The following is a 27992-nucleotide window of genomic DNA, read 5'->3' as shown; positions in this document are numbered from 1 at the left end:
TGAGCACTATGACTTGGCATTATTCACTTCTGCTGTGCATTTCCCTTTTGGATTTGGTCAGAAAGCCCAAGAGTGAGCACTATGACTTGGCATTAAAAAAAAGTATAACTGGGTACCAGTTTTATTTATGAACAAGCATCTAAATAGTTAAAAACTCTTTCATGGCGCAGAAAAAAGAATCCTCCAAACACTCTGTGCAGTGGGCAAATAATTAAGGTAGTTAGAACTTAGCACAAGGGGCACTAAGTTTGCATTTGATCTCCTTTAAAATAATTTTCCAATCTATAAACACACCTTGTTGAGAATAGAGTATAATCTCTTGTATGACATAATCTTATTGATTTGAGTAGAGGCCTTCCTTTTCCTGATCAAAGTCAGTTTAAATACAGGAAGGTGTGATAAGCTACAGTAGGGATTGCCTTGCAAGCAGACCTCTAAGTGTTACTAGTTCCTGACAGCTGCAAGCCAGCCTCTGGGCATCTTGTTAAATTCTCAAATGTAATTATACAGTAGACTTCCTTTAACAATTTCTGTGTTCCCAGCTATAATTATAACAGCATTTCTAGCCTGTTCCTTATCTTGTAACCCACCTCCATATCTCCCACCTCTGGTTAGTGCTATCCAGTGGGGCTGACGGAACCAAAAAAAACCCAGAGCTTCTTTTCTTTAACTTCACATGGAAGGTTTCATCAACATGCAAGATACTTTTCTGATCTACATTTCCCATCACATTGCACAAAGGACTGTGGGTTAGTATACTAGTTTTATTCTGAAAACACAGTTGATAGTAAGCTAGTAGGCAGGAAATTCCCAAGGGCTACATATGGCATGGCTCAGGGAGAGGGGAAAGTAAGCTTTTCCTATTGTTGAATCAAGTATAGTTAGGGGGCTACTTTACTCGAGGTGGTGGCAGCCAATTTTGAGGGCAGATCATGGCTGGCCTCCATTTTCAAGGGGTCATCGTGGCAGGCTCCCTTTCTTGCCTGTAGCTGAGGGGCCATGTGCTCCCCCTTCCACTGCTGATTGGTGGAGTGCTGTCCATTACATGGTCCCACCCCTTGCCACTGGTTGGCTGAGAGGGCTGTATTGTGCATCCCCACCCCTTGCTGCTGAGCCACTGGGGAGCCAGCATTTTATTTTTATTATTCTCCCCCACCCTCCAGATTTTGTAAAGATCACCCAGTTTTGTGATTTTTCACAAAGTCCACGTAATCACAATTTGGGTAGGCCTGAAGTATAGAACTGTTTTTTCTACCTTGAGTTTTGTGTGCATGAGACTTGCTATAAAACAAAAAGAGTGTACTACCTATATAATACTGTGTACACTTCTTTACCTACCCTACATAACATAAATACCACTTAAATCTCTTGTAAGAGAGTGGTTGGATACATCGCAACTCTATCCAGTGTTTAAATTTAATGAAATTGTGGCTTGACACTTAAAGTCCATCCTGTAAGTTTGTTTATGCAAGCTCCTGTTCTGTTTGATGCCTTGCAAGATAGAAGCTTGCACCCTGACAACAAGATAAAAATTGGGGAAGGGTAAAAATGTAGGTATTTTTTTTCCAGTTCTGCTGTGTATCTTTTCCCCCAGTTGAAGCCAAAATGCTTATATCAGACTCATCCTGTTTCTTTAAAAATGCCATGTTTTTACATTTTAAGGAGGCTTTTACATTTCAGTTTTGTTTTCTAGGTCATGTAATATTTTTTACTTTACTTCTATAAGTTGAAAGAGAATATTGCTGAATATGCTAAAGTAGGTATGGTTGGCTTTTTTGTGTTTTTTGTTTTGTTTTGTTTTGTTTTAAGCCTGGCATTTAAGTAGACAAGGAAGAATCATGTTTAATGCTGCCTTGATAATAAATCGTACTATAATTGATTGTTGATCGAAGCCCTTAAAATACATTTTTATGGTTGAAATGTACTTTGGGTAAACAGCATTCAATTTGCCTATTAAAACAATTCACTGTATTATTGTGGTTACTTTGGGTATTAAGGAAGTAGGACTTTTCCAACAACAGTAATTGGTTGACACTGTTTGACCTTAATGCAAAGCTACAGTATTTAATGAACAAACAGGGGGGATAAAGTTTTGATAAATAAGGCAATTTTCCTGAAACCTTTACAAATATGCTTGAAGTCTTTTAGTGTTAGATTGACGGTTTCTCCTTTTGTGAAAAGAATAAGTGAATAATTTAAGGCTATATTTCATGTTTTCAGATCTTCATTCTGTCATATAAATAATAGACTGTTGAAAAGCAGAAGTATCTGCAGTCACTGCTTTAATAGACCTACACTAGTGAGTATCTTACTCTGTTTCTGGCATTTTAAATGTCTCTTTCATGAATTTACACTGGAAGAAATGTACTTGCTAAACTATAGAAATGGGGCATCCCTGGGCACTTCTATTTTTCATGGTATCCAAATTCCAAACATGAAATATGCCACGTAATAGTGCACTACTTAGTGAAACTTCTCATTTTGTAAACACTTTGTTTGGCTTTATAATAGCTTTAATATTTTTAGGTTTTCATTTTTGTGAGATATTTGTAGAATTTTGACTGACAGATGTTGTGAAAATAGAATATGTGGACCTTCAAAACTAAAGCCAGGTACAGAGTCTGTTAACATTAGTGGAAAGATTCTTAATTAAATGCCTTTGAATTTGAATCCAGTACCATGCATGCAGGGTTTGGGACATCATCTCTTGATGGGGAAAAAAAAATCTGAAGGTTGTATACTTACTGTAAGACTTCTCTAATTGATTCAGAAAAGTTGCTTTTATGCTGTTTTATAAAATTCTTTTTTTTTTTCAGGGAAGGGAGAGAAAATGGAATTAATAGCTTCCTTATTGTGGTTTTTTTATGGTGAAGTCTTAAATAAGAGATTATCTGAACAACTCTTGGGTAGCCAAATATTGGAACTATTTAATACCCTTTATCAAATATAACTGCCTTGTTTATGACAAAATATAGCTTATGTAGACCAGTGGAAGAGGAGAGGGGTCAAACTTTTTGGCAGGCATGACACAAATTAAGTCCTGTATCCTCCCCAAGTGCCACTCTAATTTCCTTCCCCAACCCAATCTTACGCACTAGTCTTTACTTCCTACTCTATCTGCCACTGTGCTGCATGCCTACATCCCAGTCTGCCATGTGTCACACACAGAGGTAGCCCATGTCACTTGTGGCATGTGCCACAGGTTAGCCACCCCGATACAGATATCTAGTCTATTCAGTAACAGTATTACTATATTTATCTTCCTTCATGTAAACACCGTATTTCTCTTCTAAATTGCTACTTGCAGGGTGTGCCTACACGTCTCTGTACAGTGACGTTGCTACAGTGCTGTGCTTGAGTACTTTGTTCTGGAAGTACTAAAGCCTGGTGCAGTATGGGCACTGTGCGCACAGCTAGATTTTGCTGCTATGTCGCTGTAGTGGTGTGCTATGCCCAGAGAGTGGCCTGCTATACTTGGGGAGCTCGGCGATGTAGTGGCAATTGGGTGTAGATGCATATGATTGCTACGTTGCCATAGTACCCTGTACGGTGACCTAGTGTGTTGCTACATCGTTGTAGAGTGATGTGTAGGCGCGCCGACGGTTATTCCAACTACCAAGGACCTGCTCTTAGTTTGGACTAATATAGCAGCATTCTTGCCGTTCTTTGATTTTCAGGTTTTGTGTATTGTCACAACTTCATGACAAATGAAAATTTGTGATAGGACAGTGGTTTTCAACCTGTGGTCTGCAGACTAAGGGCTGGCAAAAGATGACTGGTTAATCAGAAATATATGAATACCCACACTTACAATTCAGAGGGGTCTGCACCTCCATTTTAAATTTCCAAAGGAGTCTACACCTCCACTTGAAATTTGTTATGGGTCTACAAATGAGAAAAGGTAGAAAACCACTATCATAAAAGAACTATTTTTTGTGGTAGAATTCTAGGTGGAATTGCTTTGCCATGGTGTGCCATTGAATGACTTTGCCTTTATAATTTGCTTCTAGAAGTGGCTAATACCTGATGCTTTGGAGAAAACTGAAAACTCTCCATTAGTATAATTTAATTATTTTCCTATTTGGCAGGTCCCTGTCTGTCTCCAGCCACTTGATGCCTTTATTTTGTGTAGTCGGGTTCCTCTTAACTCTTATTTTCCTAGATAAATTATGTTTTAATATCTTGTCATAGACTAAGTCTTGCTGTAAGTCCATATTCATTGCTGCTGTTTGTTTTAGTAACTTATTAATGCATATCTTTTAGTCTCTCTGGTGATAATTCTGTTCCTCATTCTCTCTAAGTCTCGAATTTTTTATTTCAGTTTTTCCAAAACTACATCTAATTCAGTATTTTAACACTGGAAACGGTAGCTCATAGCTTTTGAATTTTAACCATTTCAAAAATGTGGAAATGAAGAACACCCAGTTTTTAAAATCTTTCTTGGTTTCCCATTTATTTTAGAAAAAAGTTGTAGTCGAGAACTCCAATCTTGATTCTGGATATTAATGGATTTTAAGAACAGTTCAGAGTGTGATGTGAACCAGACTCTCTTCCCAATAACTGATGTCTGAGGCAGCAAAGTGCTCCTTGCTATCTATGGATGTGGTGGCACTTGTTATAGTGTGGATATTAGCCTGATTCCAAATAAAGTTTAAGGAAAAGGAGCCAGACAGAAGAAGGTGAAGAGGGGGTGGAGACAGGGGGAAGACGTGGAAATTCATAATTTCTTTGCATCACCCCTTTTTCAAAAGTGTTTTATTGCTCCTACTGTGGAGAGGATCATTGAAATCAGTCATGGAGACATTTCTTGTCTCCTACCTAAGAGAGTGCTTCTTAACATACCGATCATCTTAATCATGCTAGTCAACTAAATCTATTAGCAACCTTATTTTATGATATTTAATGGAATAAAAGTTTTGTTGTTACCTTTGTGCTCAGAGAGCCTAATCAAAGCTCCATTGTACTAAGAAGGAAGGACTACCTAACTCTAACAGCTTACTGGACTATTCTGGTTAAGAAACATGAGAAACATGCCACAGATGGGAGTGATGCAGCTAGCATCGCATCCAGTTGTTTTGTTTTTCCCAGTGTGAATGGACTGGTACCCTTTGAGAGCTGTGTCAGTTTGGGGATGGCCTTTGATATGACTCCAGAGCAGAACTTGCACTACTTCCAGATGCATTAGTATAAAATACCTTTATTTCTTTGATTGCTTCCCCCAGTTATGCTAAGCTTTCTATAAAGATATAAAGTCATAGTTCCTTTCTTATAATCTAATTTCAGATGAAGTAAAATAAATAGGAGGAGGAATTGGGGGAAGATATAGTTCCAACAGTAGGACATATGGTCACTATCCATCATATTTACCTGAATTCAAAATGACTTTGGATTTTAGGAAGACCCCACTCCCACAAAATAGATTCTTTTATATGGAGAGTTCTAAATTTGTTACAATTTTCCATGTATCGAATCTAGTTAGTGCAGAGTCATTTTAAATTAGTCTTTCCCTCGCTGCTGTAGCAAAGGGAACAATGGCAGTGGGGCAAGCTATGGGGAGGCAAGAGGCAGGGAGTTAGATAACCTGACTTCAGCCCCTTGCCTACCTGCCACCTGTCCTCCCTTCCATTTGCCCTTCTCACCACTGCATGCTGTGCAGCTGGGTTTCTCCATGCTGGGTCCTGTTCTGCTCTGTGGATCTGTATGGAGCCAGGGAGTGGGGAGGGAATCTGTGCGGGGCCAGGGAGCAATGCAGGGCCCAGCACTGACTTCCAATACTGCATTTTTTGCTCAATGCTTGATTCTAAAATGACGCTTCATTTTCCCCATGTTGAATGGGGGGGAAAAACCTCATATTGGAATTAGGTTAGTACAATAAATGGTTCATATTTTGTTTTTTAAAGAGAATTTATATAGAGAGAAGCTGGATTCTTCACACTTTTTTTTTTTTTTAAGCCAATAGTCATATGTATTTTTTTCTTAATTGGTGAAACTTTACTGCTATCAGGTTTGTTATAGGAAGCAATTGTGGTAAGTGGACTGCATAATATGAAAACTGTGTTTCATTACATACTTTAGTGACAGGCTAATAGCAATCAAATTGTCCAAATACCATTCATTTATATTATTAGTAAGTAATGTGGGAGTATTGTAAGCCCTGTATAACTAGATGTATCACTTCTAATTCAAGTTTAACACTGGGGTGATAACTCAGCATGTTCGTGATTAAACCATTTTAGTATTCTTAAAAATATTGCAACTAAAATGACATATTTTGATTTTTGGTTGACTGAGATGGCACCTTTTTGGAAACTGGAAGCAATTGCTTTGATATTGCATGTTCAAGATGATGTTGATGCACATTTAAAAAAAAGCGCAAGGTTCAGTTAACAGCATATAGGTTATTTCAGCACAACTATTTTACTGATGTCTGTGTATTTCTATATACATGTATTTACATGTATAAAGAAATCCTTAGTTCATTTCCTTAAGTAATAGTTAGGGATCTACCTAAATCGTGGGGGTACTAATCAATTTTTGCAGGTTGATCACAGCATATTTCTAATTCTGTGGTCACTTTTTTGCAGCAGCCCCACCCCAGGTTCCTGATTGGAGAGGCCCTGGGGGGGAGGGCATAAGGGGGCAGCTGCCATCTTGTCTGCTGCCCTTTGTGCTACCCTTCCAGCTGGTGGCTTCTCCTCCTGGCAGTGAGAACTGCTGGCTCCCACAGGGGAGCAAGCATTTTATTTTTATTAAGCTTTTTTGGTTTTTTTGTTTTTTTTTTTGGGGGGGGGGGGAAGAGTTGCAGACAGCTTTGAATTTTATGGTATCCATGAAATCTGTGAAGCTGAGAATTAAGTAGATCCCTGGTAATTGTGTGGAACAGGTTAGGCAATTGAGGACTGTTGTGATGCCCTGTAAAGGCCGTCCCATGCCGGCAGGCTCGCTTTCTCTTCTGTCTGTCAAGGTCCTGCTTTGCTTTCTCACCTGTCACATTTATGGAAATTTAATGAAAAGGGATGCTGCCTTCAGAGATTGAAGAGCCTAAGGTGATCAACTCTCCCAACCTTACTTGCCTTAAGGGCTTAAGTTGTGACCTCCAACTACCGCTATATTCATGTTCATGCCTTGCAGATAGGACCCTGCTCTGGCTCTAGTTCTTCTGGCTTATATACTACAAAAGCCCTGCCCCTTTTTGGTCCCATGCCTCCCCTGTCATTTGACTTGACCACCTCTGCTCTGCTGGTTTCCTATGCCTGTGCTACAAAAACACCCTGCTTTTAAATGGGCTGTGCTACTTTCTAGTAACAAGGTAAGGATTCCCTGTTACAAAGTGTTTCAAAGTTTGATTTAAAATGAGCTGTTTGCTTTGGCAATAATGGTAACCTTGCCAGACATACCAGATTTTCTTACACAGAAAATACCTCCAGTTAAAATATGCATGTTGTTTTTGGAGGACTCGAGGTTGGAAAGAAAGAGGTTTTTTTTAGAATTATGGCCAACAGAAGAAGATCTCTGGAAACAGTGTCCAGGAAATATGGTACCAGGAACTTCCTAGTGTGGCAGACTGTCTCCTACAATGCCACACTTCCTGAGCACTTTCTGGGAGGGCTTACTGTGTCACAGGAGGTTAGAACCAGGCCACTGCAAGGGCAGTAGCAAGACTGTTATTTATTTATTTATTGTAAGTAGTCATTTACTGTTTAAAAAAAAAAAAAATGTTGTTTCCATATCACGAGCCCCATCAAGATACTGCCAACATCTCACTTGCTGATTTGGCGCAAGCAACAGTGTAAAGCCAATAGCTACATCTGCAAGAGGATTAACACAGGTCTCCACCCCTGCAGTTTACTGAGCATACAATGGTAGGCATTTGGACAGCTGTATGGTAAGCACATCTTCTCCCAGAATGCTCCTTTTCCAGAAAGGAAGAGCTTCCCTACTTAAAACATGAACCCTTTTTTTTGGGGGGGGGGGGGGGTGAAGTGATTTTATTTATTTTTTGGGGCGGGGTGGATGATGCATGTTGTATGTGAGAGAATACAATATTAGCTGATGAACACTATAGGTGGGTATCTAGGTGGGGTTTTTTTTAAAGTGCCTAGATGTTTTTCTTCCTTAAGATAAACTCTTTGAATAGAGAAACTTGCCTTTTTTCCCTCAGAGATGCAGACATTTACATTGTTTCTCATTAAAAAGATAGGATTGTTGTTTGTATTTAATGTGTTTTTTATTTTGAGAGAAATTATTCACTTTAGTAATAGTGGTAATCTTTAAAACAACTTATAAAGGATTAATATATGATAATTGTTTATCTGTAGGTGGTGACCAACGTGTCAAAAATTTGCTGAGAACTCCAGAATAACACCTTTGTGCGACAGGCTTATAACTATCCATAGCATACACTACTAGTGCTTGTAACATTAACGTTCATTAAACGCTGTACTTCTGTTTTGGGGGTGGAGGGTGATGTGATACTGCTTTCTGTGAGGTCTTTGAATATGGCTCGCCGGCCCACTAGGTGATTAAAAAGTTCATGATCCGGCCCCACATCCAAAAAGACTGGACCCCTATTCTAGTGGTTGGGCCTTATCCCAATAGTATTGACTGCAGAATGTTCTGAGAATACCGATTTAAGGAAAAGGCTGTTGTGTTTATACTTCAAAAAACACCTGTAACTGCTGAGCTGGATCGTCTTGTTTATGCTGTTCTTTAGGAGCCTGTTCAGTTTGCTTGATTTTATTGATAGCAAACATTTTTTGCGCACAGTTCTATTTCTGATATCTATAAACATGTTGATTATTAGTTTCATGTCTTTCCAGTAGGTGTCCAAAGCTTCTTTGTCCAGTCTTTGTAAACTGCCACCACATTTGATGTACTTCCTTTATTGTATCTTTTTCTCACTTAAAATATAATCATTTAAACAAAAAAAAAATTTAATTCTTAGCCCTTATAGGTTATGAATAGTACTAACTATCATAGTTTATTTTCCATGGAATCGGTGGAACAGAGGCAGCCTTGATACAAATTTATCGGCCTTTTCCTCCCCCAAATGTGTCCTGCACTTATGTGCCCTCTGTGGGGCGCAGTTCAGAGTAGAGTGTTTCAGTATCTAATTCAAAACTTCTTCTCACATAAACAACAAAGCAGTTTTTAAAAAGAAGTTTGTTTCTTCCTCAAAGATTTCCTAATTTTGCCTTAACTTAATTGCTTCCCCAATATTTGCAATATTTGTCAATATTTAACTTGGAATAATTGAGCAAATAATGAGATGACACAAATGAGGTATTTTTAAAAAGTCATTTGAAAACCTGGAAATGTTCATACCGTACCATTTACAATGTTGGTATTGCTCTACGTGAAGCACCAAGTTATGTGTTTAAAGACCTTCAAACATTTTTTGATCTGAACAGCTTTTGGAAACCTGTTGCATTCAAATCCATGACAAGTACTAATTCCATTTAACTTTTTTTTGTGTTCCGTACCATTTCAAAGCCTTCCTGATATCCGTTTTTAAATGTACATACATGTGTTCAACTTATGTGCGTTCTTTAAGCATGCATCGTGTTGCCAGACCTGCTGTAGAAGTAGTGTGTACTATACAGTAAATTAAAGAAATAGAGCCTCTGCATCAGAACAATTTTCATGCCTCACTCAATTCCTAATGTAAATTAGTAGGAACATTGGTTATCCATTTGAGAAATTGAGTTGGTATAAAAATAAAAATGCACTTATGGTGTGTGGTGCTTTGTGTATCATCTTGGGAGTGTTTTTCTGTTTATCTGTCACTTGCATTAGCAAAAGCAGTCGCTGGCTGCAGGTGACATTAAAAATTAAAGGTTAACCTCAATTTCTTTAGTGACCAGACATGGGGCAGAAAGTTCCTATGGTTGTTTAAGATTTTTGGAACTGTCAAATAGAGTTAAGAAGTGAAGACTTGTAGGTTTGATATTTTTCTCCATTTCTGTATGTATTTGGACATGTCATTCTATATTATCAAATATTCATCTAATTTGTGTTTGCACATTTCTTATTGCCTGCAAATGCCTGAAATTTTTAAAAATACTGTTAGCCAATAAATTTGGGAATTATTTATTCTTGAAGAAAAGAAAAGAATATTCAGTGGTCAAAGCATCTTAACTGCCTTGTATTAAGGAACAGATCAGTGTTTCAAAAGCAGTCAAAACTGTAATGGAAAGTTCTTCTACAAAAAAAACTTTTTAAAACTCGTATTCCCAAAATGTAAATTGTTGTTTTGTGGATATGGGGAACAGTGTTGGAAAATCTTCCTTCCATTACGAAGACTTGCCTTTGTGCATGTGTGTGTTTTGATAAAGTGTGCTTTTACTAGTACGAATTTGATTTGCTAATATAATTTGATGCATTCTTCCATTCCCAGTGTAAGTACTGGAGAAAGTTAAACCTTTCTGCTAGTTGGAACCATCATTTTCTGCCATAGCAAACTACATCAAGAGCAAACTTCTTGGCACTTGGGACCCAAAGTTGTTGCAAACTGAAACTCTGGCTTTTCCTGTCCCAGGGGCTGTTGTTCTTAGCAGTTGCTCTTTTGACTTCCTCATGAAATGCCATATTTGACATATAATCATTATACCTGATGGTGTATTTGACTACTAAATGAGAATGAGCAGGCAAGAAGGAAAACTGAAATTGCGTGCTCTGCCCGCATGATTACAATTAGGCTACCAAAATGCAGCTGTTCCCTTTTTCTTTGCTTGAGGGGTGAATTTCTTCTGTCCTTGGCTACTTTATAGCTCCTTTAAAAATGTTATTAGGGAAAGCAATGAATATTACTTAAAAGAATATGAATGTTATTTTAGAAAAGAACATTGACAGAGTTTTTAGGAGGCTTAGTACATTGGCCATTCATAACATTGTGTAAAAATGACACACCTGTGTATTGCGCTGTGCAGTAAGCTTGATATAGTCCTTTTGAAGGCTTAGTATTGTGTAGATTTTCAGTCTTTTTGGCTTAAATCATGGTCATCATTCTTTGGTGGAAAAGTAATTATGCATACTCCACATGATTTACCTACGATTATTTTGTTCAAAGCTCTAGTTAAAGCAAAGAATTTCTCCAAAGATGTAGAAAAGAAATTAAATGCAAATAAATAACTTATGTCCTTTATTCCTGCCAAAGCTAGTCCCTTTTTTATATTTAAAAATTGTATTTCTTCTTCTATCGAACAGGGTTGTACTTGAGCCTTACTGATTTGTTGGGTAATTCAGTCTGGTTTGTTTTAATTTAGATAATGACAACACTGACCAAACATATTTAACCTATGAAGTAATGTGAACCCAAGTGCTGGCTCTGGATTTAGAACCCAGTTTCCTTGTTCCGGGTGGGGGGCACCCAACCCTCAGACCGACTATGACCTTTCCATTCGATAATAGGCAAATTTATTGATGCGCAGTGGTAACAGAAAAGAAGCAATACAATCAAGCAGTTCTGTACATCTACCACTCCTAGGGTGTTATAAAGGTGAGGAAACGTATGACCAGGATGCAGGCTTCACTAGTGCTCTCTTAGGTGTCATATGTCAGCATGCCAGCAGCCTGGAGTTGGGATGCCAAGGCCCACCCCACTTTTACTAGAGTGGCTCATCTGTTTTCATGAATCTTAGATGTTATTTGTATTTCTCTCAGTCTCCTAGTCATTTCAAAAGGTCCTGATGAAGTATAGTTAGGTAACTGTACATATTATACATGACTTTTCTCAGTCTTACAGGACTTTGTTGGGGTCTGAAATAGGTGATAGTGAGATGCTTGGAATGAGTTACCCTAAAACTCTGCCTCATGGAGTTTCTGCAGAATCTAATGCTAAGTTGTCCAGGAAGGTTTCAAAGATGCCTTTTAAATCGGAGGCAGGGAAATTGCCTGCCTCTTGCTGGCTGCCAGACTCCATTTCCCAGCAGCCTCTGCCCTCATGGCTTGGACTGGTCTTCTTCATGGAGACCCCAGCCACACCTGTGCAGGAGAGCTGAGGCTGGGGTGGCCTTGGCGACCAGCCTCAGCCCTGCCAGCAGCATGCAGTTGCAGGGGGCTGCTCTGGAGCTGCTGGGAAGTTGGGATAGGAACCAGGACAGAGCCACAATCTGTAGCCTGGACGCTCTGGGCAGGGGCGCAGAAGCAGGGGATTGCGGCTCTGCCCTGGCTGCTTGCAACTGTGACAGCATGGTTTGGAGCCAGGGCAGAGCTGCAATCCCTTCCTTGTGTGCCCTTGCCTGGAGCATGCAGACTATGGATCGGAGCTCTGTCTTGACTTCCTTCACTTAAGACATTGCTCTATTTCTGTGTTCAACCGTTGCACCCCTTTAATTGTATAGAATTTTTTTTATATACGAATGTGTAATTTCTTTGATTTGCTCTGATGCTGGTGATGTATGGATGCTTTCTTTCATACTACAGTAACAAGGCCTACCACATAGGGGAAAAATGTTGCAGTTGTCTTTGGCAATGCAGTTTAAAAGGCCCTTTTTATGAACATTTTCATTACAAGATTGGTTGGAAAGAGCATGAAGGTTCATAGCCACTGGTTAATTTTGCTAGGAAAATAATTAAAATATATAAATTCTTTAATCAGATTATCTTTTTGTCACTCAGGTTATTCAGGATTGTACTTGTTCTGTTAGACAAATATATCCTTTCATTTTTCTAATTAAATATACAATGAGGCAATGGCACAGATGCATTTAATGAAAGGTAGTGCCAATTTTTGTTTAGGTGTAATAACAAATGAAAGACTTTTGAAGTGGATATAAATCCCTTATTATCTACTTTTATAAATTCCCATGGTAGCTGGGAATATTCTTTCTTTTAGAATATAGTTCAGGCAGGTTTTTATATTGGAATACTTGCTCCTTAAAGTGCTCTAGGAAAAAATGGATTTAGGACTGAACATTATACTGCTACATTTTCATCTCTAGGATGTAACTGGCATGTTAATCTGGCTTTACTCTCCATGAATGAATTCCAGAGGTTTGAGATGGGCAGACCCACTTCACTAAGAGTTTTTGCTTGTGGGATCCCACAATTCAATCATCCTCTTTTTCTCTGTATTTGTAGGGTCACTGTGGGGATTGCCTAATGATAACCATGTTTCACATCAATATGTTAATGACACCCAGCTCTGTCTGCTTATTATCAGGCATAGACAGGCAGATGTCTGCTCTCCTAGAGTCTGGGGGAAATAGGTACTTAAATGGAAAATATCTGGCACAAGCTTAATCCAGGAAGGAGAAGTGATATTAGGCAGGAGAAGCATTTTGAGGTTTTTTCCTACCTTGATAATATCTGCTCCAGTGGTCAAACTGGTTCATGAACTTGGGTGTCCTTTTTTTAAACTTATCTCTAAACAATAGTATTTAAAGAGAACTGGTAGCCAGAAATGCTGTTTTTCCATTTGCATTGGGATAAATGTATTCATTTATCATTCAAATAGGGAACTACCTGTACTACTTAATATTGTTGCATTTCAAAGCTGCGTCATGCTAATGCAATTCCATGTTGAAAAATGCCTGCAGAAAATAGCTAGTTCAACATAGCTTCTCATCTCCTGCATAGTCAGTCAACATGAGCACTTTGCATCTATATTGTTTTCCTAGCTCTTGAGGTGATTTAACATGTTGGTGCTTGGATGTACAGGATTCAGCACCACCGAAATGTTTTGTATCTATTTCAAACTGATGGTCGCAAAAATCCCTTTCATTGTTATGTCCACCATCATCAAATATCATATAAAGGTCTTGACCAAAATAAAATAATTTCTTAACAATATAGGGATTTTTTCTGATATGTTTTTACAGGTACGTACACTATGGTTTTTTGGTTTTTTTTAAAAAGAAGTTATTACAAGAGGACATCACTGCAAAATCAGAAAGAAGGTGGTGAAGCGCAGAGAAAAATCTGCAGTCTTCGTTAATCAGTGTAAGGCATTCCTAGCTATATATGTTTCTATAGATTTTCAAGTTGAGGATTTTTTTAATTATGTAATTGTATACTCAGTTGCTTTTTTTTTTTTTCATTCTTAATTTAGTTTTATATATAGAAAATTTCCATTTTTATCCTTTAATGTCTGTAAACTTTTGTAATGTTTGGCTGCAACTCTTAATTCAAGAAGGGGCCATATCCTGTTCCATGTATTCAGTGTTTAAACATTTTTTTTTTGTTTCTGCCCTGAAAATCATTTAAAGAATCTACTCTGTTCATTTTAGCCATGGGAGTGTCTCACTCCCTTTTGCATTATTATTCTTCAGAAACTTGTGCAGGGTGGCATAAGTTGGCACTTAAATGCCTAATAGATGGACAAGGATCTGACTGTATGCCTCTAATGTTTTGTCAGTTAATCAGCAAATTGAATTTTGATATATACAAATGAGAGAGACTTCATTTTTCTTCATAAAGCAATAACCTCTAATGTGTTTCAGTAAATCATGGATGATCCACGTGAATTTAGGAAAAGCTAAATGAAAAGTAGTTTTGAGATGTTCTGTATGTTTTATGTGATCCAAGAGCAGTGCGAGGAAAAACAAGGAACAGCTCCAGTAGGTATTAGAGATTTAGTTCAGCTCTCTGTTTTCAGGGAGGTAGAAAGAATTTAATATACAAGTTTAATTCCTGGAACAGAAGCATATAGTTTATAACCACTGTTTTAGTGCTTGGACAGTTCCCTTATTTTTCATTGGTATTTTCTAAGGTTTGTAATATACATAGGAAGTTTTATGATAAAAAAAAGGAGTATAGTATTCAGTGAAACTGAAAGTGTGTAGTATTTGTGAATATAAAATCATAATTTACATAAATGTTATAGCTGAAGAACATTATGAATGTAAATATGCTTTCATCTATTCTCAGTCCTGTAATGCCACGCTTTGTCCAGTGGGAGATGAAGACTGATGTTGAGACTGCTGTTTAACCTATTATAACAGCCTAAAAAAATTAAATAGCATTGATGTAAATATGAGGTGGGAAAAGAGCATTCATCTCCATTAAGTGACATAAAAAACCATGGTAAGAATAACAGGCGGGTGGGTGTGCATTAAGCAGTGAAATCCCTAAATTCAGATGCTAATTATAAGCACAAGGACAATTGCCTCCCACATACTTAAACTGTTATGGTTTTTTCAGACAGAAAATATGCTTCACAGTTCTGCAGGCACCAAATATGGATTTTCTTTTGCATTCTTTTCTTTCTTTTTTTCTTTCTCTTTTTTTTACCTGCTACATAAAAGGAAGTTCTGATATTAGTAGATGAGGGCCTAATACTAAAGCCCCAGATTAAACATTAATTACTTTGTAACTGGTTCTTAGTGGTACTATTCTAGATGTTGTATCTAGTCTAAACAAGTCCTACCTGGTTTTTGGTGTTGTGAGAAGCTATCATGTCTCTATACAGAAGTTTTTTGGGGGCAGCAGATTGACTTTTTTAGTTGTTTCATATTCATATAATAGTTACATGACCTGGATTGCAAGCTCCTGAGCTGTGGGTTGTGGATGTTCATGTGTCATTATAGTACTAGTTTTTGTTTTCAAAAGATGCTTTGCAATAAGGAAAGGTGCATACCTTATATTACTTTTCCATGTAGACATAGTTGTAAATACCACAGGCAGAGTAGGTAAGAAGAAAGTGTGCTCTGCACAATCACAAATGTGTAAAGAGTGGATTCATGAAGCTATCTTGTAAGGTGTTTGTACCCCATATAATGACTCTTTTCTTATTAAAGGTTTGAGGGTAAAAAGGGACCCATTATAATTGTAACTATCTAATCCACATTTATACTTAATACAGGGAAATATGGGTATCCAGTATTTTTTGAATCAAGACCACAAATTCCACTTGGGCTATTTAGATTTGATTTGAAAAATTCAAATGACAGAAAATTCACCCTGTGCCTAGCTGTATTGTCTCAGTAATTAAAGTTAGAGTTTTCTTAATCTGAGTTTTGTTTCAGCTTCTGATCATAGGATTCTCTTATGCCTTTTTTTGCCTAAGAGCTGTTTATTAAAACTTTCACATGCATAGGTACTTTTAGACACCGTTATCTCAGTAAACCAGATAAATTGAGTTTGTCCATCATGTTATGAAGCAGGTTTTCTTAGACCTCTAATCATTCTTGTAATCCATTTTTTTTAATCCCCTTAACCTTTTTACCTTTTCAACACTATTTTAGAAGTGGAGATACCAAAGCTGAATCTACTAGTCCATCACTAGTCTCACCTAATGCCCCATGTCCAGGTTGTACCATGTCTGTATTCCTATTTTATATTTCCACGTTATGCAACCAAGGGTTGCATTTAGCTTCTTGGATATAGCATTGCAGTGGGAGCGCATAAGCAATTGATTTATCTACCAAGACCTTAAGTACTTTTCAGTATTGCTGCTTTCCAGGATATTGTCCCGTTTTATAAATGTGACTTCATGAATGTGTTTGTTTCAGATATAATGTAAAAAAAAATCAATATACAGTTCTAGATTCACTTTGTTTACACAGGATTGGAAGGCTGTTTACTTACTTTGAGAAACCAAGGTTCCAACTCTTGCCATTGCAGTGAAAAGGCAGTACCTGAACTTCGGAACTATTTTGTGTGATTTATATTTTAAGGGAGACAATAAAAGGACTTCCCCCAAAGCATTAGGGCCCTAATACTGCACAAAGAATGTTTTAAAATATGTTTAGCTTTTGCTGAGACCTAATGATATGGCAAAGAAGTGCTCATCTTAAAAGGCTGCTTTCAAGATCAAGGGCACCAAAAGAATTGTTAATAATAATAACGGATTATGTTTCTTGGATTAATTTTTTAAAATGTATTTTTCAGGAATAGAAGCATAAAAATCCTGTCTTAATCTTGCTATTTCTTTTAGGTATGCTGCTTATTTAGCTTTTAGTAACTTGTAATTTAAGATCACAGTTATTAGGTGTATTTCTGCATTTTATATATCGCTCCCAGATGCTACAGTATTAGTTTTTATCACTGCATATTTTATGAAATGTCAGCCTTCTGTTGGCTGTTCACACAGCATTGTTAGTGATCAAAGCCACAACATAAAGGAGAGGAATCTAAACAGTTGGCTTATCTTTGTCCTTCATTGTGACACAATACCATAAAATTACTTTGCTATAAAAGACAAGTGAAAGCCTGATGTAGCATGCTCTGAAAAGGTGAACTTTTCTTGAGACTTGAAATAAATAAACCCTCTGTGATATTTATATAGCAAATCTTAAGTTTGTGGCTACGTTCTTTGGAAAAGTTTTCTTTGTTCCCCCACAAGTTGCTGTTTTGTGTTTTTTAAAGGAAACTTTGCATAGCAGGGATTTTGCTTTGTCAAACTTTTCCAAATGGTTGGCATGGTGTGTCCTCCTGAAAAAATTTTACAGGGCTTGTTTTGTAATTGTTCTGTGAATTGGGTCTAACACGCTAAATTCTTTTGAAAGTAAACAGTGGGAAAGTAGAATCAACCTCTAGTTCCAAGATTATTGAAAATCTGAAAAGTCTTACTTTTTCTGTTTACCTAAATCATTTTGTATCAGAATTCAAGTAATAAGGTGGCACATACAAGCTCTGGAGAGATTCTGTGGGAATAAAAATCTTGAATGATTTTGATCAGCTGTTGTGTATGCCCTGCACAGCAGTTGGTTCAATCAATTTTATGTTTTGGGATGGTTTTATTAAAACGAGCTGCTGCTTTCAGTAAATCATTAAGAAAGATGCAAGCTTTGTATATGCTTTTTTAGGTCTTCAGATTACCAATTCAGCCTCTCTTTGAGTCCTCTCAGAGAAAGCTTGGAATGACCTGCTGATGGTGCAGAAGCTTATAAAGAGTACATGGTGGAAAATATTGGTATATTTTACAATTGTTGTTAGGTCAGAAAGGGGACAGACATTTTAAAGATATACCCTGGCAATATACTTCTGTGATTCTGTAGAAACATTGTTATTTATAGTATGGTATCATGGGTCAAGACCAGATATGAAAGTCAACAAAAGTTCAGAAGTTTAGAAAAAAAGACAGACTTTTTCCTAAACTATTTCTATTTGATAGCATACTATATTGTTTGTAGTTAATTTGTGTTATTGTGGTGTAAGGGTAATTGATACGGGATCATGCCTGGATTTTGGTAGATGTTGTGCAAACGCAAAACAAAAAGACAGTTGCTTGTAAGGCTGCGTGTAAGTGGATGTCACTCTGCTCTTGTGTTCATGCCACTGAAATGTTTTGTATCTATTTCAAACTGATGGTCACACAAATCTCTTTCATTGTTATGTCCACCATCATCAAATATCATATAAAGGTGATTAGATCCTAAAAAGGGCTTGCGTGTCTGGCACCAGAAGCAGAATATAGTGCACAGAGTGAGGTTCCTAAGCTCCATGAGCACTACATGGGAAAAGTTAAGCACCAAAGAATGTAGGCCAAACTACCCAACACCTTGAGTTAGGGAATTGCTTAAAATCAGTGACTGCTTGCAGACGTTAAAAAAACAAACAAACCTCAAACTGGTGCTTTTGTTTAAACTCCCACTCCAAGCCCAATGCATGCCCAGAAGAAGCATTATGTTATTTGGACTTGGCTTGTCCAAAGCCTGTATAGATTGGGTGGATTAGTAGAGCTTTTATCTAATAGCTGATTGACTCAGCTTAAGATAAGTGCCAAAAAGCCCTGCTGATGCACCTGATCTATACAGTGCTCTGGAACAGGTTTGAAGTAATGTGCTGCTGCTTCTGGTAAAGCATGTTGGGTTTTTTTTGTTTGTTTGTTTTTAACGTTTGCTAGCAGCCAGTGTGCAGCTGCAATGAGTTAATCAGTAAGAAATTGTCAGTAGGGTGTGCTGCTTAAATACTACTTCTCTTTGGGATTCCTTATTCAGGGTTGCAGGGAGAGAGAAACAACTCTGTCCACTTGGTTTCATGTCTGGACTAGGTGACTTTAGGTCCAGAGAAGAAAAAGGAAAGGTCTGTAAGTAAGTCACCACATTAGGCCTATTGGTTTCTGCCTATCCATGGTGTACCTTTCCTCATCTTTCATAAGACCATGGGAAGATTGAGTTCCCATATGGAGCGTGGGGTGAACAGTTTTTAAGGAAGGCAGATTTTTTTTTGGCTTAAAAGGCTTTTGACCATATCTCCCACAATGTTCTCATTAACAATCTAAGGAAATACAGACAAAACGAAAGTATTGTAACATGGATACAATGTTGGTTGGATCATCTTGCCCAATGAGTAGTGCTCAATGTCTAGCTGGGAGGAAGTATCAAGTGGGGCTAGTCAGAGGTGTGTCCTGGGTCCACTGTTGTCCAATATCTTCCCCATTGTATTTTCTTATCATTGCAAGTTCCCAGGAAATTCTTAGCACTTCAGATGAACAATAGCATGTCCATACCATTATGAGTTTCTTATGTTAGACACTGTACACACAGAAAACACAACACCTGATTTCACTCTAAATAGCTTACAATATTAATGAAGATGGAGAAAAGTGGGGAATTGGGAAAAATTTCATAACTTTGCTTTTTTTTTTAATGTAAGTGTTCTGTGTTTGGACTGCAATATCCAATATCTGGTTTCAGTGGAGTCCAGAATAACCAAAATCAGGAGATTTACATCTATTATTGTATATATGATGAATAGTTTATTTTGGCTTTTCATATTAAAATATGGCAAATTGCTGGTGTTCATATACAAATACAAAGTTGATCATCATTGCAACTTCCTGTAAAAATATGGTCCAAGTGGAAACTTGATATTGTACTCTCTCAACTCTATCTAGTATTTTAAAATCAAGACTTACAAAAATGGTTTTGGTTTTAGCTTTTATAAATTCAGTAGTGAGGAAGGAAATGCTTTTAAAATGGGTAGGGACAGAAGTTGCACATAAATGGGTTTAAGTGATCAGAAACTGGTTTAAACCTGTAACAGAACAGAGGCTCAGTGCACATAAACCAATTTCAGAATGGCTGAAACTGGTTTAAAATGAACCTGGTTGAATGTAGCATCAGACGTAACTGATTTGGGTCAAATCAATTTATGAAACTTCTTTCCTGGGCCCCTTCCTGGTTCAAGTTAAATTGCAGTCCCCCAGCATCCCAGCATGCTTTGCAGCCCTGGGCTAGGCAGTGCTGTCTGTTCCAGAGAGCAGGGGTAGCCCCACCCTTCTGCTCTCTAGCTGGAGCAGTGAGGACTGACTGACAAGTAGGTGGGGGGGTGGCAAGCTCAGCTGGCGATACTGCCCTGTCTGCTGCCTGTTGCACGCCCCCCCCCCGGCAAACCCCAGCTAGTGGGGGGTTAAACACCCCTTCCTTTCCTTGCTCAGACTTACTGCTGGATGCAGCTGTGGACTTCAAATCCCAGAAGCACCTGGAAGCAGAGAGGAAGTGATGAATAACCCTGCAGAGTCCTGGTGCAGTGATTTTTGACTGCAAATCCCAGAGACCTTAGGGGCAGCAGGAAGAGGAAGCGAACACATAGCCCGTGCTGGCTACATGCCAGAGAGCCTTGCTTTAGTGCCCCCTCCTTCCCCCCCCCCCGCTTGTGGCCTGAGCCACTGCAGGCATGTGGCTGCATTTTCTGAATCAAAAGTAAAAGTCTGTTCACTTCTGTTTCAGTTTAAACTAACCTGCAAAGACTGAATCAATTCAGCCTTGGCCTTTTTGACTATCTGTACTTAGCCAATGAGGTCCTATTCTGGTTTTCAGAGTGGGGCCAAAGTATTCCTTTTTTGCCACAACTGTAAATCTTGTAATTTTAAAATGTGTGCTTTGGGAAAAGGAATTGGAATGTGGGCAATACGATGTTTGCTGCACATAGTGGTAATCCTTCTTTGAAAAAGTGTTATTTCTTCCAATGCATAGCTGATAGCTGGGACATAACTCAGGCTATTTTTGGGCGTCATATCATGGTACCTGCTAGCCAATGACATTTTCTTTCTTAAATGGACCTGCAAATAAAGTGTTTTTGCAAGCTTTATAGCTCACATCTGTGGAGAGAATTTGGTGCAATTATAGTTAAAATAATTGTAGGAGGCATTCAGCTTGTCTTCTGAATGAGCAGTGTTTGACATTTGAGGAATATGTTCATGTCTTCATATTCTGTTCTCAGTGGTGGCAAATGACAGAACAAGGACAATGGTCTCAAGTTGCAGCAAGGGAGATTTATATTGTATAGTAGGAAAAACTTTCTCAGTTTTTCAGTAGGAGAGAGGTGAAGCTTTGAGAATGGGTTACCTAGAGAGGTGGTGGAATCTCCATCCTTGCAGGTTTTTAAGGCCCAACAAAGCCTTAGTTGGGATGATGTCATTGGGAGTGGGCCTGTTTTGAGCAGGGGGCTAGACTAGATGACCTGCTGAGATCCCTTCCAACTCTAATTTTCTGTGATTTGTTCCAGGCTATGGAATTGGAGTGATTTGTAGGAATGTTAAGTTGAAGCACAAAATTACTTTCCTGGCATGGTCTGGGAGTCGAGTCAAGGTATCTTTTGTATCTAGTGCTCATAATAAGGAAGAAAGGTGACAACGCACCTGTAACTCACCCCAGCATGACTTCCAACATATTCAGGGGCAGTGTAGTTGCATACCCCCTTCTGCTGCTGTTCCTGGATGATCCAGCCACAGGGAAACCCCACAGCCACTTCTGCCCCACTCCAGTCACGGGTTTCAGCTGCAAGGGGTGCCAGCCTCAGCAAAGGACATCAGTGAAGGCATACAGGTTATTTCTTCCAACCCCTGCTCCCTGCCTGACATCCCCTGTGTTCCGAGCTGGTTGAGAGCAGGTGCTCTCCCCAGCTGATACCAGCGTGGGGGAATACCCACAACTGCTTCTTAATTGCTCCTGCCCTGTGCTGCAAGGCGCAGCTGCACAGAGCCAGGCTTTGTTGCGGATGGTGATGGCAGCATGTGCATCCCTCCCTCTAGTGCCATGGTGGATGAAATAAAACTGACCAACTGAACAGGTGTGAGTCGCAGGCAGGCGCCCACAAATTGATTGGATCTGCCCTATGGCTGCCCCTGTGGCACTCTGCATGGGGCTGAGCCCTACCTGGGGCAACCATTACTGCACTCCCACCCCTGTCTGCTAGCCATGGCCCTGGCCCCAGCCCCAGCCAGCTCATGTAGTTTCTCGGGGCTGTTCTTGGTGTAGTTGTAGCCACCTAGGTACTGTTTGGCTCCCCTCACTTCCAGTGGCAGCTTATTCACTTGCTGCTCCCCCAGCTAAGCTGCTCTAGGCAGGCCAGCTCCAACTACTGGCTGCCTCCCACCCACTGAGCCACCCAGGAGCTGGAGCCCCATGTGCTGAGGCAGGAGTCACCCAGCAGCAGCTTTTCCCCCACCTAAAGCAGCACAGCAGGAGAAGGAGGAGCTGCTGTAGGCAGGGAGAGCTGAGCAGTACCTGGGCAGCTGTGGCTGCACCAGGAGCAGACCTGCTGCAAAGTTGTCTGTTTGCTGGGGCCAGTGGGAAGGAATGTGGCATGGACTGCCCCAGGCAGGGCTCGACCCCATGTAGAGCACCACAGGGGCATGGGCCAGATAGCAGGATGGGGCAGACTGCACCTGCACTGCCTGGGCAAGCTCTGCTGCACATGCCCCCTACCCCCCCCCACTCCCAGCTGGCTCCCAGGACCTAGTGCACAGGCAGCCCCCCTCCCACACATGCATCTACCCCACAATACACCCCATGCCCCCACCCCCACACAGTACATAATATACAAGAGTAAGACTTTATTCTGATCTATTATGCTATCACCTCTACATGCACTACTCTAAAAAAACAAAACAAAAAAAAAAAAAACCATAAATCAGGGCAAACATTAGTTTTGCAAATAAAACATGTTAATTGTAGATGTTTGATTTTTTTTTTTTTTATCTATAATTTGTTAAAATGATATCTTCTGAAAGGTTTGTGTGTGTGGCCCTTGACTGCTCATCAAAACTCATTAAGTGGCCTTCCCACCAAAATAATTGTCCACCCCTGTTCTAGTGCTTGTTTCCCATCAGCAGAGGGATGGAGGGGCCAAGGAGGTGAGGCTGAAAGACGGAAACTGCTGTCCCCAGCCAAACCCGGCTCCATGCTGTGCTGTGTGGCACAAGTCAGGAAGCAGGTCCGGAGATTGGTTTGGAACAGCAGTAATGATATCTGTGGGGAGCAAGTACCCCTACCTTTTTGTCCCTGCTGCTTGCCCAGCTCCCCAGTGTTCCCTGCCATCCCAGGAGGGTATGCGTTTCTACAAGATAACTGGTAGGAAGGAAATGTGTAAGGCATATATTTATTTACACAAGGTACACTAGGAAGAATGTAACTGTTCAAAGCTGAGAAACTTTGAGATGCTAGGAAATAGTTAAAAATAAACTGTCTTGCTCTGAACATTCTTAGTTTTGTTGGATTCATTTAGTAATTACTGTTACTTTATTTTAGATGAACCTATTGTGATTACAGCATATATATATTATTACTTCCCTATTTTAGAGCTGTTTCTGTTGTTTCCACTTGCCTGGCTTTGCGTGTATCCAAAGAATATTTTAGGATTGGGAACAGAGGTGTATATTTAAAAAAAAAAAAAAAAAGATATATAGATAGATGCATATAGTATTATATGTCTAAGATATGATTTGAAAGCATCTACTGTTTTACTCTCTGCTTTTGTACAGAATATAAAATTGATTAGCAATATGGTAAGTTTGAAGTTAGGACTTTTGTGTCTTACTGTCTCAGGTATGTTGAGCTTATATCAATTAAGCATTTCATGCATTAAGAAAAGGAAGTGCTCCTGGGGTGGGGGTGGGGATATTTGTATTTATTTTTTTACGTGACTCCTTGCAGCAGGATTTTTTAGTTAAAAAACATATTTACCTACTTCTTCTGGATAACTGTTTTTGAAATAATTTTGTTTACAATTCACCTAACCCTTCTTCAACAGAATTTAATGTTCCATCTCTGCTGAACACCCCACAGGAGTATATGACTTCAAAAAAAAAAAAAAAAAAAAAAAAAGGGACAAAATCAGCAGAAAAAGAGGTGGTCTGCGCACTTATGCGTTAAATATGCATGTTAATTAGAAAAAATTAGAAAAAATATGAAAACAGATGTTACATAAATTATCGCAGTCTCAGGATAGCAGTAACTTATACACTGACAATAACTTTTATATGTGCATACGTATGTGTGTATCTGTTTCTGCATTTCTGAACATTTATGCAACTCCTAAGTGGGTAACACTAGAAAAATAACTTGTTTTGGTAGAGCTTTGGAGATTTAGGCTTCCATCAATCCTCCAGGGAAAAATCTGTCCTGCAATGTGATCCACTGGGTAACAATGAATTTCTGTAAAATACAACTTCTATAGAACAGTTAGAATCTAAGGTTTCAGGAGTATATTGTAGGTAACTGACATATAGTTTCATTGACTATATGGAAAACATTATTGCTACCTGTAGATGAGATCCTAGAATTTGGAAATGGTAGTAGCATTGACAAGATATGAAAAAAGTTTTGTAGCATTGACAAGATGATATGAAAAAAGTTTTATCTTTAATTGTTTCATCTCATTTTTACTGGTCTCTTGTAGACTTCCAAATACTCTGCCCTGGAATGGCAAGTTAGCAGAATGTATCCTATTAGCAGTAAATAAAATGATGAGAAGATGAAAAACAAAGATGGAAATTTTAGAAATGGTTATTTGTGCATTATAAACAGTTGGAATTTGTCTGCTGTCAGTATAATTGTGTTTTGTCTTTTTATAGAAAGACACTTTTGACTGGCATCCCATGTTATGGAGATAAATTCCGATATACTTCTGAATAATTGCATAATCCTCTGTGTACACATAAAGAAGCAAGTGTATGTGCAGCTTATATACTAGCTGCTTCTAGTGAAGGTGATCTGAAAAAAAAAAAAAAGAATGAGGGAATTGCAGTATACAGTGACAGGAAGGATTGAGAACTTTTGTTCTTCTGAAATTATTCAGATAATTCTACTTCTCCAGTTCCATAGCATCTTCTTTGAGCTCATGTCTTGCAACTTGTGTTCTTTTTATTTTTGTGGAATCCAACACGTACAATAGAAGGCTGCAAGAAATAGACAATGAATTCTGGAAGACAAGAATAAAAATATTTCTAGCATATTGTTAGTATTAAAGAGGGTTTTTTTTAAAGTAGTGTTTAGGATATGCAATTGCTGTTCTAGCAGATGAATTACAGTAGTAAATGTATGAGAATATGGTGCTATGTGAAAATGAATTACAGAAAACTATTAAAGATACCTTATTTATGTCTTGAAGAGGAAATACATTACCATAAATCTAAATTTTGTATCAATAAATTGAGCTGCCACTGTAGAATTTAAACAGTAATATAGATTGATATAGATGGATAGATATAGATATATGAATGAATTTAAACAGTTTAAATTTTAACTGTTTAAATACACATATATAATGTGATAATAATTGTTCTCTACACGTGAATTTGTTCACATGGTGAGTATCGAGTCGCAAGAGAAAAGGAAACTCCATAAAAGTGAGCAAATTTTTTCTGCCTACAAAAAATATTTTTGCTATATGGTACTTAGGTATCCATCATCCATACTGAAATCATGATGATAAAATTTACATCATAGTTTTTAAGTCACATTTTTCCCTTCAGGGTACTCTCTCGTGTTCAGTGCTTGTCTGTTTTAATACTTTTGTACAGTTTCCGTAACGTTTCTTGAAGGCTGTTTTTCACATCAGTGCATGATCTTTTTTTTTCTCCTTGTTTTGCTGTACTAGGTATTTTGCTATCCTTTTTTTGTGAGCACCAGACAGCAAGAGTATAGCTGTTAGTTTCTTTAATAGTCATTTTATCTCCCATCATTCCTTTAGGGCCTATTTTAGCAGTGGTGGAACTGCAAATCTTTTCTACCACAGTTGGATATAGTTGGCACGAACCTTTTGGTAGTCTATAATAGTGTCTCTGTTGTTAGTGGGGGTCTAGTGATAGAACAATGATTGGGAAAATTCCCTACAGAAAATCGTCATCTTCAAAGACATATTGAGGTGTTGTTTAGGACTTTAAGAGCCATTTGATTTTAAGGCCTGCTATCTTTCCTTCAGTGTATGTAAGATGCCTTCTCATATCTGTCACTACCTCCTGTGATTTGCTCCCAAAATTCTGTACTGGAATTGGGAGTTCAGAAGACTTTGGAAATACTTGATAAAATACTCATTCTTCCTTTGTTCTTGTAACTCTTCTACCAGAACTGAAGGAAGGAAATTTTGGATGGATCAATTTAAATCATCAGTTTGCCTGTTGAAACTAACAGCCATATAATTCCAAGTGCTCAGCATCCATGATTAAAGTCAGATTTTCAAAAAAATTCAGGATTTAGGCCCTAAATAAAGGGTAGAACATCTAGAGAGTTTGGCAAAAGTAACGTCTGGCTCATAATTTACAAATTTTAAATGCGTGGTATAAAGCCTTTATACCTAAAGTATGTCTTTAGCTCTAGTACAGGTTGGTTAGTGTCCAAGTGTAACTACTAAAAGGTTCCATTCAGTGACTTCTTAATATACATGTAATTGGTTGAAGAATCAAGTTAATTTGCTGGTGGCTGGCAAATAACACCATCAAAACTGAGATTTTTGCAGTATTGCATTAGTTATCAAGGATCTGATTTTTGTCAGATGGTCCCTCTGGACCTTGACTGAAGCATATTAGTTGTGCATGGTATAGGAGGTTACATTGAGGTTCTCTCTATTGTAACTTTTTAGCTCTGGGAAGTATTGGTGCAGACAGCTGGAGCTATCAAGAGCCGATAAGAGTTCTGAAAGGGCAGCTGTTGTGGCTTGCCTCTTTGAGGGGTACTAAGTTCATATTGTAGTGATGATCTTAAATATAAAAAAGTACTTTTGAAATAACGTAACTTAATCTAACGTCTGATTGCGTTAACTTAGTTTCTCTGGTGGCCTTTGTAGTCTCCTGCCACAGAAAGGTATCAGAAATGGCTTATATAAAAGTAGAAGTCACTATTGCTGGAGCTTGGTGCTGTTTGGAATTGAGGAATCAGTCACCAGAGCCACATGTTTTGATCCATCCAAAACAAGTGTCATCCCTGTCAGATCCATCCTAAACAAGAGCGTCTAGTGTGCTCTTTAAAACTTCCAAGGATGGAGATTTTACAACCTCTCTGGGTAATCTGTTCCAATGCCTAGCTGTCCTTATAATAAGGAAGCTCTTTCTAATATCCAAATTCAATTTCCCTTACTACAATTTAAGATCATTGCTCCTTGTTCTGTCCCCTGCAGCCACAGAGGCTAGAAATAAATGTCACCAAATGAAGCAGATCAGCTCTACCAAGGTGCATCCAGACACAGCTGATTTGCTTCATTGGACAAAACACATGTAACCTGTTGTGTTGCCCATTGACGCTGTAAAACAGTGGGCAGTATGTTCTTCCAGGGCTTGAGGGGCCCAGTCCTTTGCGCCTAGGGAACTTCTGTGCAGGATCAGGTGCCTCAAGTCATGGGAGTGCCTGAATATTGAATACAGAAGCAGAATGATAGGGGAGAGTGGGGTGGGGGGTGGGGAAGGGGGAATGCTGGGAGAGGCAAACATGTAATATTTTATTTAATATTCTTTCTTCCTATGGGTTTATTGCTTGCATGTTTGCCTCTTTCAGCACTGCTGTCTCCCTCTTCCCTCCCTTTCTGCCCCTCCTTCCTGTTTTCTGTAGTCCTATTTTTATCTCATTCTTATACATAGCTTTAAGCATGTCCTTTCACAGCATCTGATGAAGTGAGCTTCAGCTCACAAATGCTCATGATGTTATGTAGTTCTGCTTTCATAAGGTGAATATTTACCCTTCCTTCTACGTGACTTCAGACTAACATGGTTAACTGTGTGTCTAGCCATTAGACCACTTTGTTCCTGAATGGATCTGTAATTCTGATAATTCTCCCTTACCCTATACCTCGCCAGGGCAGCTAATACCATCTCCATGAGTATTGTTCTTCTT

At 38.6% G+C, this 27992-nt stretch overlaps 1 protein-coding gene across 2 annotated transcripts in view; it reads left to right on the top strand.

Annotated features, from left to right (window-relative positions):
* Positions 1-27992, top strand: part of TBC1D5 (TBC1 domain family member 5) — a 475698-nt gene that overhangs the window by 92470 nt on the left and 355236 nt on the right. The window contains exons 1-2 of one of the 2 annotated variants that reach the window (XM_019535731.1): positions 652-749; positions 2221-2299. The exons of the other annotated variant lie outside the window; for it this stretch is intronic. The gene's annotated coding sequence lies outside the window, so the exon portion shown is untranslated. Of the gene's footprint in view, positions 1-651; positions 750-2220; positions 2300-27992 lie in introns of those variants that run through there. 2 annotated transcript variants of the gene reach the window in all.

The sequence above is a fragment of the Crocodylus porosus genome, unplaced genomic scaffold (genome assembly GCF_001723895.1).
Source record: "Crocodylus porosus isolate Cpor-Errol unplaced genomic scaffold, CroPor_comp1, whole genome shotgun sequence".
Taxonomy (NCBI): Eukaryota; Metazoa; Chordata; order Crocodylia; family Crocodylidae; genus Crocodylus; species Crocodylus porosus.
This window is presented reverse-complemented; position numbering and strand designations above follow the sequence as displayed.